Genomic DNA, 12,563 nt, shown 5'->3' with positions numbered 1-12,563 from the left:
ACAAATAACATTGTAAAAGAAAATTACAAGTTTGCTATAGTCGAATAAAAAAAATAAATTTCAATAAGAATTAGCTTATTTCTTTTTAATTTGAAAGATTTTCTATGAAAGCTCTTACCATTCCTTCTTGATGGCTAACCGACATGACGGAAAAACATGACTTAACGCTTCAAATAAGCTCATTTCACATGTAATAAGGCGGAAAATTTCTCTAAGTACTTAGTGAGTAATAGCAAACAAAATATCAAATGCGACTTTTTTAAAATTGATGCGGCTTTTTGTAAAGTGTCATTGAAATTTAAGCTTTTCGTCCCTGAGCTCATACATAGCGCAAGGATGATCAAGGAAAAAATATATTAGAAAGCAAAAATCTGGGTATGTGCATTTCGGCCTCACGTTATTTGTGTTTCAAAAATCAGTCCGGAATACAAGGAACCGATGGCCATTGTAAGAAATTGTGTCTTCCCTCTCTGTCTCGAATTGCGAGTTTTCCAGGTTTTTCCGTCATGTCTGGCTAACCCTGTTAACGAAAGCAGAACATGTAGAAGATTGAAAGATTCTTAAGAAATTGCCTGAAACATGTCCTTTCCTGTTTATCTTATTGGTGATTTTTTGTGGTAAACCAGTAGAAGTAGAGCAAGAACAATATATAAGTTAGTTGACTTATATATTTCTCTGAGCTTATTTGAAGCGTTAAGTCATGTTTTTCCGTCATGTCGGTTAGCCATCAAAAAGGAATGGTAATAGCTTCCATAGAAACACTTGCAAATTAAAAAGAAATAAGCTAATTCACAAAAAAAAAACCTGATACGCTGTATCACACATGATAAGTAGCCCCATAACCAAGCTCTTAAAAAATATCATGAATCATGTTGTGTTTTCTGTATCTTATGCTATTTTTTTGTCTTGGCGTTAAGTCGCCTAGTTCCTACATAGAAGATTACTCATGAATGACTTTTTTCAACTTTGTTAAAATTACGAATTCGTTTTAAGAAAATCTAAAAGCCATATTTTCTATTATATCTCACCAAATTTAATCATATTATATCACACCATATTTTTTCACATTCAGCTTCTAAACAAACCTACCAATATTTTGCGAATGTTTTCCTCTTTCCAATGTATTCTGTTCTGGTTTATATTGGATCACGAAATTTGCTTTGAATACTCACCAGGTGTTTACGTGTGCTCCTAATTTAAAGGGTTCAAGCAACTTTCTTTTTTGGTTAACGAAAACATTGCTCCAACATTTCCATCCAGCTCAAATCACAGTGTATTGACGCTTTTTTGTATCCAAATCATAAACTGTGGTGAATAATTGGTTTTCGAATTTATGATAATGTGAACCTCAAAGAATCCACCTTAAACTTCTGGAGGATGTAATTATAAGTTTATCATATCAATTGAGCTAGAGCATTAATCATCTGCCCATGACATCTGATATTAGCAGACGCTGATAAAAAAAATCACTCTAATTAAAGCTAACCTATTTTGGCAACAGTTATACTAATTAAAGTCGTCCTTTGAGATTATCTAGCGAAACAAAGCCCTTTTTTAAAACCAAGAAACACCTGAAGTACCAATAAAATATGGTAGAAATAGGGGATGGAAAGCACAAGTCAGGAAACAGATTGTTATCATCATCATCATTATTAGTGTTGTTATTGTTGTTATTGTTATTGCCGTTGTCGTTGTCGTTATCTTGGTCTTTGTTGTTGTTGTCATTGTAGTTGTTGTTGTTATTGTTATCAAACAGGAGCAGAAGCCGACTTGGTCGAAACGCGTGATTGCATCTCCTTAGGCATAGTCATACTTTTTCGTCATCAAACCTGTGTAATTGCCCCATTCCACCCGCTTTTCATAAAACGAACGAGAAATAAACTCGAACATATTCAAAATTGCCAGAAATGAAGTAGCTACTTGCACTAGCAGACCATGTGACTTTTTGGGTGACAAACACGCGCCTGCTCAGGCTTTTAGCGACAAAATAACAGCAACAATAAAAGCATCTTGTCAGAAAGGGCTTATTCTCATTTGAAGATTTTTTTTTCGTCTTACCCTGGCGTGTTCATTTTGGCTTGAATTTGCCACTCAAAAAATCACGTGATCAGATAGTGCAAGTCGACTATTATTTGAAGCCTAAAACATATATAATATTTTAAGTAATCTTTATGCCAACCGATAAAAAAAACCTCAGCAACCACCCGAAAAAAGTACTATTGATAAATATCGGTCTTGCTTTTTTTGTTCACACAATTAGCATAAGATGGAATTCTTCCGTGCATTCTGCTTACCTTGAAGTACGAACCATCCGGCGGATTTCTGCTTTGCGACTCTATACCTCAGTGAGATTACCGTATTACCGATCCTTTCCGTTGAATTATTATTTAATGAAATCATCCGCATTCATTCAGAATAGTAACATTAGCTCGGTGTTATCCATCAGTTTAGCATATCTTGGAGACGATCTCCTTCAGGGGGGCAAAAAAACTTATTTATCCACAAGATGCACCATCTACACTCAAAAGACTTCCAAATTTGATTTTTTTTTAAGTTCACAATTTTTTACGACCAAGCTTCAACATCCCAAATGCGTATTACACATATCAACGGAAAATATTTTAACGCCTAAAAGAATGAAGCCAAACTATATGAGAATATGATTGATTGATACACTCAATGCTTTACTAAGGATAATAAATTATCGGACCATGGCAGTGAATTATTAATAAGAGTCTTATTTGGCTGTTGATTGCGGTATGTAAGTGACATTGAGAGTTGAGGGCCGGGTTATATCATTACTTGCGGGTAATAAAGCCTTTCAAAGCAGCTGTTGCATGATGATCATGCAATGGTAAAATACAACAGAAACCCGCGAACTCGAGCTTGGAGAGCTAGAGTCTTCCATCTGTACATGACGTTGGGGGTGGGGGGTGAATAGGTTCGCGGATCGGCCGATTCGGCCCCGAAATGCTCACGGATTACGGATTTTAATTATTTAAGCGGATTGGCGGATTTGGGAAATACGGCGGATCACGGGTCTGTTGACAATTTGGGCGCAGATTTCGGATTTTGACTGCTCTGACGGTCGAACTTCGGATTTTAAATGAATTTCAATCGATGCTATTGTTTATCTGTCAAACCATGCGGACCTAAAAATATCTGTGGATCTACGGATTTGCCCCGAACATGAGCGGATCGGCGGATTTACATACCCCTATTCACCCCCTTCCCCCTTACATGTCCATATTTAGAAATACTAAATTTGGGTAAACGCATCTCTAGAAAAAAAAAAGCGAAAAATGCTGACTTCCTTCAATGTAACCTGGTTACCGGAGGCTCGAGCTTCATTTCAACAACACAAGGCGCGAAGCGGTCGTAGTCATTGAAGGGCGCATAGTAGACGAACAAAGCTCGAGACTCTGGTGCCCAGGGTATTCAATAAGAGACACGCAACAAAAAATCGAGACACGTTTCACTGGTTAGAACTTGCACGCACGATGAATGTCCATTATTGAGATTCGAAATTTACATTATTTACATGATATGCAATTTCAATCTTAAATTTATGCTTTTTTTGCCCGTTTATTTACTCCAAATTTTTCTGCGTTTATTCCTGTTTCTTTCTCCGTCAATGGTATTCATCCAAAACATACCATTTATTCTTCAATTATTGATAATCGGTGTGTTTTCTTTGTGGTTATAAAACGAATTCAACTCTTGAACCCTGTAAATTCCGCTATTGATTTTAGAAAGTATAAACCTTGAGAAATGAGAAACAAAAAAGCGCCGGAAAAATCAGTTTAATTAATAGATAGCTAATGTACTAATAGACGGACCATTCAAGAAAATTGAATGGGGAGGGGGTGGGGGAGGGCTCAGCGGTGCATTTCTTGTCTTCAAGACGAGCATGATTTTTGCATGATTTTTGTTAATGTTGTATGCATACTCTAAATTAGTTAGATTTTAAGTTTTTTTTTTCGTCAAGCACGACACAAAATGCTGTGTTTTTTCCAAGTTCACCCAAGGTCATTTTGCAAACGCACCCGCTAAAACTATCAACACTCGGAAGGTTATAGAGAATTTGGTAACGATGAATCAGCAGAACCTGCTCCTTGTGTCCCGCGAAACGTGAAAAAGTTACCTACTTATGATCAAAATAAACTAATTTTGAGAATATTTGCATCCAAGATTTTTTGCAGTAATATGTCGAACAGATCAATTTTTTCGATGATATATTTTTCGTAGCTTTGGAATCTGTGAAGATCGTATTATTTAAGGGTAAAAACCAAAGAATTAGTGTTAAAACCTATAGGGTAAGTTTACTTCCGCCGTATATTCAACCGGAAGTAAAATTGCATATGCCAAAAAGTCAATTTTTCGGCCGAAACGGGCAAAAAGACCTCGATATTCGTATTACGCCAGATTTTCTATTATATCCCAAAAATGACCCTCGGGGTTTTAACAGAACTTTAAAAAAAGGCCAATCACGCCGCTCAATGGCAAGTCACACAAAGCATCCATTTCATTCGGCTAATTCAAGCAAGATAATATTTTTAGCTATTGATCCTCAATAACATATCAGACTTCATCCGTACACTGTTATTTTAAAGGTTCCTAGCGAATAAATCCCTGTTTTTTTTTTTTTTTAAATGATAAACAATAGGTAGGTGATTGACATACTTTAAAGCGGCGTTGTCACCACTTTACTTCCGGTTTGGGGTAACATGGATTACGTAAGAATCACCGATGATTTTTAACGGAAAACGTATTCCAAATTGTAAAAGTTTCTTTGGGGATGTGACTGATAATTTAGAGCGGATGGCCTTTTAAATACATCAGACTCTAATAGACTCTTGTCTATTATTGTCGATTACGTAACAATCTCCAATTATTTTTAACGGAAAACGTAAAAAAAAACATTTTAAAATTGTAAAAGCAGTATGCCTATTGGAAGTTTCTTTGAGGATGTGACTGATAATTTAGAGCGGATGGCCTGTTAAATAGCGTGGATTCTAATAGACTATTTTGTCTCTTGTCGGTTGAGGTTTCCGTCGGCCCTCGGAAAGTAAACTTGTGACAATGCCGCTTTAAATTATCATTGTTTACATTATCTAGCGGGCAAATCAAGGTGCATTTGGTCTATTTTTAGCAACATACAAGGTACTTACTTGTTGTAAGTATGCATAGTTGACTTTCCGTTAAACTGTGCCCTCGAGATTTTTTGTCAACCTTCTACAGTCCAAACGATTCATTATTTCCCCTCACCTCAGTCCACCTATTGCAGGGCGTGAGCCAGCATGAGGCAAGTGAGCACTTGGTAAAATTTTGATGTTTACTGTTTCACAATTGAAAAGTATGAGATAAAACACCTGCTTTTGTTGGATTTATCATCCAGTGGCTAACATTAGGTTACAGGCCTGCATTGCCAATATGTTACATATTTGTTGGTGTATTTCATATAAAATCGCAAGCTCAGACAATATACTCTACTAGACATTTCTAAGTCTAGGATCCACAAATATATTGCTTTCAATAGTTTTCGGATCTCTTGAACCTTGTAATTTCCTTTATTTTATTGTTTATCGAGCTTGTAAAACTGGGCGAGGGCGGAAATTAAACGAAGTTCTTAATCAGAGATCTCCCCACGATAATTTTTTCTGAATGGCTAAACAATTATCACTGCACCTCCCAAAAGAACTAAGACTTTCGAAATCATCTTATTGGCCGCGAATTTAACAATGCTTTGTTAGTTTATTATACATCATATATTAAAGAAACTCAAAGAGGGGCAATATTGGCACAGATAAGACACTAGATACAACGAGGAAGAAATGGGAGCGTTAAAGCAGTTTCCTCGTTTTCTTGCGAACTGCTTCCTCCTCTTTTTAACGATTGTGATAATTGGACCAAACGGACAAGAAATGCACCAAGTATACCGTACCAGCATTTCCTCTCGTACCCATCCCGACAAGATGCTTGAGGGTTCCGTGTTATCACCCACCCTAATCTCATGCGCACACGAGTGTCTGAAGCTCTTCCCGCGCTGCAAATCGTACAATTACATCACCAATACCAGGATCTGCGAGTTGAACAGCAATGCAGTTTCGGGAGCAGAGATTGAAGAATTGGTGTCCGCCTCGGGAGCAGTTTTTACACAAATACTGGACCAAACGGTATTAGGCATTCTAAAAATCATTTGCACCCACAAGAGCACACGATGTACTTCCGATAAAGAAAATTGTTATAGCCCCTTCCGAAAAACAGGTATAAGACAAAAGCCAGAAGTATACAGAAATCATTTGGCTGTGTGGTCTTCTAGTATATGTTTGCCCTATTCGCGCGAAGCTAGAGAAAATAATCTATGTGACCTTAAAACATGTAATATAAACTCAGGAAATATTGCTTTAAGTGGCACAGGAAAAAACACAGCAACAGAAAAAAAGCGGTTTTTTTTTCACTAGCAACGATGTGACCAGCATGCATGGATTTGTTTTTTACGATTTCGATGGCAGTTATTATGAAAAAGAATCCCAGACCCTAATTTTTTAATCCATCATCCATCGTTTTTGTTTTACCAAAAGAACTGCAATTCAGAATTAACCTATTGGCTCCTGGCTATTTTAAGCTGAATTTACAAAAAAAAAAAAAAAAAAAACAGATTATACAGCCGGTCAAGGTCAAACAGAGCTAAACCTTTTCGGCGGTACCCTAGCTTTTCAACAGTGCTTTGCGGTCCCCACTTTTAATCCCTCGTCATTGTGCTAATGCGAGCACAAGTTGATGGTTGCTTGTCTTTTTCATCAAAAATACAGCTATGAGCATATTGGGAGAGTGTCCTAGGACATCATGAAGTCTATTGGGGCATAATTGAGTGCTTTGCTTAAGGATATTTGCAAGCAAAGGTGGATTCATGATGATTTTTTCTTGTTTGGCTTTGCCTGGATGAGAAAATAATTTTCTAATGAATCACCACAGCTCTCCTAAAAACTGTCTTTTCTGGAACCAAATTAATTCCAAAATTGTTTATACTGCTATCCTGGGTCTTCATGGCCAGGAATTGATTTGTTTGGCTTCAGGGTGAAAAAACATCTGACTTTGGGGAGAGGAGTGTTGACTGGCCTTCCCCTCGTGATTTTTTTCCTGGATCTCCCAAAATCCTTTTGGCATCCAAGTGGTTTTGCAAGCCTTCGTCGATATTGTGTTTTGAGGCCATGGAAATGAACCTGGAGGATCAGAACAAGTTATCTATTTGTGTCTTGAGCTGTGTTTGCTGATCTCTCTCCCTTGTGTGGTATTTTGAGCGTTTTGTTAAAAGGGGTGATTCTGCTTTTCTTTCCTTGTTCAATTTGCAATTTGTCAAAGAACCTGTGTATTATTCGGCTTAAGAGTAGTTGCTATCACCTTGGTTCGATGCATATCTTCAAGACCATTTATCCCTTAGACTGATGCCTGAGTATCTTCATTTTGTTGTGTTTATTTTGCATTCAGGAATTTTTTGGGTTGTGGGTACTTCTCAAAGCCGGTACAGGCCGGTTGAGGGGTCAATATCTTCCTACACACCCTAAAAATTATGCTTGCCTCACTGCCTGAGAACAATGCCTTTTTGGAAAGCTTAGGTGCATTTAACAGAGCAAATTCTGCTTGATAGACAAACAAGCCATATTAAGTTAAGGCTGATATTCTAACAGATAATTTTCATGTTAAAACCATTGGGGAAACCACAGGGAGCCCAAATTCCATATTGCCTTTATAAATTCAAAGCAGCAGTGTTAACCCACTTTGGATACTTTTCCTGTATATTCACCGTAAAAGTAATCTTATCACAAAACCATGCCTGAATCTGGTGGTTTTAAGGGCATTTTTTTTTCTAAAAAAAGCTATGCTTATCATCTCTATCAATAAGTCCAGTCATGTCCTAGAAATGGCGTATATGTAATCCAATCCACTGGCGTATCTCACAGCACAAGTCTGGCCTAGTTATCTTGATTAAAATCTAGGGGTGGATCCTGCTATTTTTGAGCTGAATTTACAAAAAACAGACTTAAAAGTCGTAGGCAGAGGGGAATTGGTGTATTTATATTGATAATAAGGACGCGCGCGCAGATGAACCCAGCCAAAACCTCGAAGCAAAGATGTGGCATTTGATTGGCTAATCCACACGTCTAAAAATAGCCTGATCCTAGGAAACGCCGTGACACTTATATGATACCAGAATGTGGGGAAGTTGATTGCTCCTACCTATTTGACCCTGCAAAATAGTTGATAGTGATATAATACTTCAATAAACTTTTCTTCTCTGTATTCCAGAGTTTGTTTCTGTTTTGTCTCGACCACTTTAAATACGGCGCTAGACAGAACGGACTTTACTACATCCAGAACGAGCCGCACCTATGGTACCCTGTCTACTGCGACTTTACCTCAGAGCCTGGAAGTGTCTGGACCCTCGTTGCCTCCTTTAGCTTTGAAAATCGTGTACTGCCGGAATTTAGCACCCTCGCCTTTTATCATAATGCTCCCGTTGCAGATGATTATCCAAACTGGGACGCATACAGGCTTTCCAAACCAAGAACGGACAATCTAAAGACAATCTTGTCACACTGGAGGATCACTTGCAATTTTGCAACGACGAAAATTGATTACAGAGATTACGTAAGAGCAACATTTAAATCTATGTACTGGGGGTGGAGAGGCTGGTGCGAATGCGGTCTTGTGGAGTATATTAATGTCATGGGAAGTAGTTGTACCGATTGCACCGCTTCTTTCTATCAGTGGCAAAAGGAGATCTTGCACCATGACAGCAAGAAAGATTGTAAGTGTGACTTTCAACCAGTTCCAGAAAGCGTGTATAGTCAGGATAACTTTGGCCTATATAAATATTTCAACCCGAAATTCCGCTGTTCGTCATCGAACCAGGCAACGACAAATTATTGGTTTGGAGGAACAAGTTAGAAATAAATACGAATCGATTGACAGTCCTCTCCTAAAGGAGGGGAAGGGGAGACTCTCCAGAAAAGTAAGACGGCGATGATCGTCCTATCTTTTAGGGTTTAAAATATCGAGAAACTGCTATTCCCTAGAGGGTGTTAAACGGGTTTTCCGATTCTACTATCTATAGGGTTAAAAATTCTACGAACGCTATCTCTTATGGGTAATCAACCCGGTCAGAACACTTTATTTTATGGAAAATCCTGTCATCTCACTCCGCCTACAACAGCTCTAGCAAAAGATGTAATCTCTGACTCAAAGAAAAACTTATGATTATCCGCCAACCCAAGCTATCAACTTTAAACAAGCGCAACGAGCTAGTGTCTTCGTGCCGCCACAGGAACAAAGCCTTGTTATGCAACAGCTGAACTATTGAATTTCATCATAACAGCCATTCAAATTTCGCGCCCTATTTTTATGTTAATTTTATATATAGATAGTATATAAGTGATGGTAGTAATATATTCTTAATAAATATCCTGATGAGTGGGCAACCACGAAACAGGCTTGTAGAAATGAAACGGTAGTTCGCGTGTTTTTCCTACAACCCAAGATATATTGTGTCTGCACACACAATGAAATACACCCTCAATGGCTCTAACTTGGTGTTAGAACCTGTGTATTAAGCACGATTTGTGTCACAAAATTTCCTTTTTTAAATAAAATGAATCATGATGAAAACAGAGCTGGATACAATGAAGTCCTTTGGGGATGGTTCTGACACTAAGGTATACATACACCCCTCATTGAATAAGCACATTACATAGCCCCTCAAACAAGTGCCCCCTCTAGAATCCATTTATAAAAAAAAGCCATAATGTGAGCATTTGTGGTAAGGACTTTTTTTACAACGAGTAATAGCAAACTAATGCAGCAATGGATAATGACTGCCATCCCTGAGATTTACTGATCATAGCAAATCTATTTATTCCAGGATCAAATATAAACATTTTAACAGTACTTTCATGTAGTGTCTTTAAATTGCATACAATAAACAGTGACTCGCGGCCAATCTGTATACGATTTAGCTTCATTTTTTTTAATGAGACTCGATACCATTCTGTATAAGATTCATTTTAGTTTCAATATCCCAGCTAAAATTTTTCTTGGAGTGTCTTCATTCCGATTGCGAAAGCAAAATAAATCCAGGGAAATTTTGTGCATTTGTATGACTTGATGAAACGTACAACTAGATATTGGTGATCAATGTTATAGCCTGCTAGCAGTGGCTTACCCTTCCGCGTTCATTACAGTACGATTCGGTGAAGTCGTAAAATAACCCTGCAAATGAGGTCTGTTGCCGATGAGAAACAACACAAATTGGGTATATATGACGCACTGAGTCGGTGAAATCCCTGTTTAAACCGATAAGAAGAAATCACTGCTAGCAGAGAGTTAAAAAGCGGCGTTCAACATGATTTTCCCGATTCAACGGAACCGCCATTTTGTTTTCCCACTCTGAGTTGAGGCGTGTCCGCGTGAGACTGGGCATAGTAATACTCATCTCTGATTGGTTAATCAGATTGTTTATCAAATATAACCAAAAATGGTAATGTTCCGCACTGCTAACAGCATTACAGAATTTGAAGGAGTCAATCTATTGATAGCTTTAATCCTAACTTGCTCTGGGTACAGTACTTCCTTTCTTTTAGAACAAGCAAAATACTGCACACACTCATTAATTCATTTAAGCGAAATGTGAAAAAAGTGGACCTAATTTTTCCAGGGTGGGAAGTGGGAGAGAGGGAGTTCTCTGATAAAAATCTAATCACCTCCGAAAGAACAAAAAGTGATTTTTTTTCTGCCTTTGCAGTATCTCCACGGGGCGTTTATTGACCGATTTGGCTACATCAGAGTGGTCTAGCTTATGATTTTTAGTTTTGTCTACAAATAGCACGTCTATCAAGAACCAAAAGTCGACTTTCGGCCGTTCGCACACCCTGCACCCCCCCCCCCCCCCCCCACCCCCTGGGTACGGCCCAGTACCCTCCCCGCAAGGTTTCGGATACTCGCTTTTTAAAAAATAAATATGTATTTTCTCTTTTGTATAATTTGAAACCAGGTTTAAACACATTTAAAGCCGATGATTTTTAACGGAAAACGCGGAAAATATTTCAAAATATTAAAAGCAGTGTGTCTATTGGAAGTTTCTTTAAGGATGTGATTGATAATTTAGAGCGGATGGCCTGTTAAATATCTCGGATTCTAATAGATTCTTTTGTCTTTTAACGGTTGAGGTTTCCGTCGGACCTCCGGAAGTAAGGGTATCTATCAAGCTTGTGGTAACTGGGGAAGGCGTGCGTGACACTAAAAGCGGCTGCTAAAACAAAACTAGAGGCGAATTAGAGTTCAGCTTTTATGGCGGACAGCCAGCCGTAGTGTGCAACCTTCTGTTTTATATGGTGGGAAACTCAACTGCTTAGCTCGCAAACTACTCGTCCAAATAGCTTCGAATTTCACCCAGACTGCATTGAAGACACAACAATCAAGTGCGAATGTTATTGACTCGTTTCGTAGTAGCTTCAAACTAAATTCACAACGTACTAATCGTACCAACAACACTACAAAATTGATCGCCGATTTTACTCAAAAGAACGTTCCTTGAAAAAAAAAACTACTACCCGTGGAAGAACGATATCAAAATCATTTATTATGAACATTTCACCCAGACTGCATTGAAGACACAACAATCAAGTGCGAATGTTATTGACTCGTTTCGTAGTAGCTTCAAACTAAATTCACAACGTACTAATCGTACCAACAACACTACAAAATTGATCGCCGATTTTACTCAAAAGAACGTCCCTTGAAAAAAAACTACTACCCGTGAAAGAACGATATCAAAATCATTCAGTATGAACATTTGTTTGCTGTCACCCATATACTCTGCATGACTTGCCTGCAGTATATAATATATATTTATTCCCTATATTTTCAGTGGTGGCTCAGTGGTCTAGTGGTATGATTCTCGCTTTGGGTGCGAGAGGCCACGGGTTCGATTCCCGTCTGAGCCCAGACTGCTTTTTTCTCATTTTTTTTTCTCATTTTTTTTCTATTTAAACTTCTGAAAAAAAAAAAAAAAACGATTCTATATCTTTTGTCTATTTAAAGATAGTTAAATAACATAATAAAGATTTCTATTTCCAAATGGCTTGTCGTTTAGGATTTCTTATTAACGTATAAGCGAGTTGAAGGCTACAGGCGTATTTATAAGAAGCTAGTCTTTGTTAAAATAATCAAATTGTAAAAGACGTGATCAAATTTATAAAAAGACACCAAATGAAAAAAAAAATGAAAAAATAGGGCTCAGACGGGAATCGAACCCGTGACCTCTCGCACCCGAAGCGAGAATCATACCACTAGACCACTGAGCCAAAGCCATCCGTATAACGTGTCAAATATTGATATTACTAATTTGCTTGCTCTTCACGCTTTAAAAATCACATAATCACGGGAATTAAAAAACGTTGTCAGCGATTTCTTTATAAACTAAAAAAAATTAATCCCCAATTCATGTTGAATATTGAACTCAGATAATGGAATATTTCTTATAATCCGAAATGTCTCCTGCCTTC

General features: G+C 37.8%; 2 non-coding genes across 2 annotated transcripts; one reads left to right on the top strand and one right to left on the bottom strand.

Moving 5' to 3' along the window:
• Positions 1-11,930: 11,930 nt before the first annotated feature.
• Trnap-ugg lies at positions 11,931-12,002 on the top strand. Its single transcript has one exon. It is a non-coding gene; the product is annotated as a tRNA-Pro (tRNA).
• Positions 12,003-12,290: 288 nt separating this feature from the next.
• Trnap-cgg lies at positions 12,291-12,362 on the bottom strand. Its single transcript has one exon. It is a non-coding gene; the product is annotated as a tRNA-Pro (tRNA).
• Between the last annotated feature and the right edge of the window lie 201 nt (positions 12,363-12,563).

The sequence above is a fragment of the Nematostella vectensis genome, chromosome 15, assembly GCF_932526225.1.
Source record: "Nematostella vectensis chromosome 15, jaNemVect1.1, whole genome shotgun sequence".
Taxonomy (NCBI): domain Eukaryota; kingdom Metazoa; phylum Cnidaria; class Anthozoa; order Actiniaria; family Edwardsiidae; genus Nematostella; species Nematostella vectensis.
Note: the sequence above shows the minus strand (reverse complement) of the source record. Positions and strands in the feature narration are given on the sequence as shown.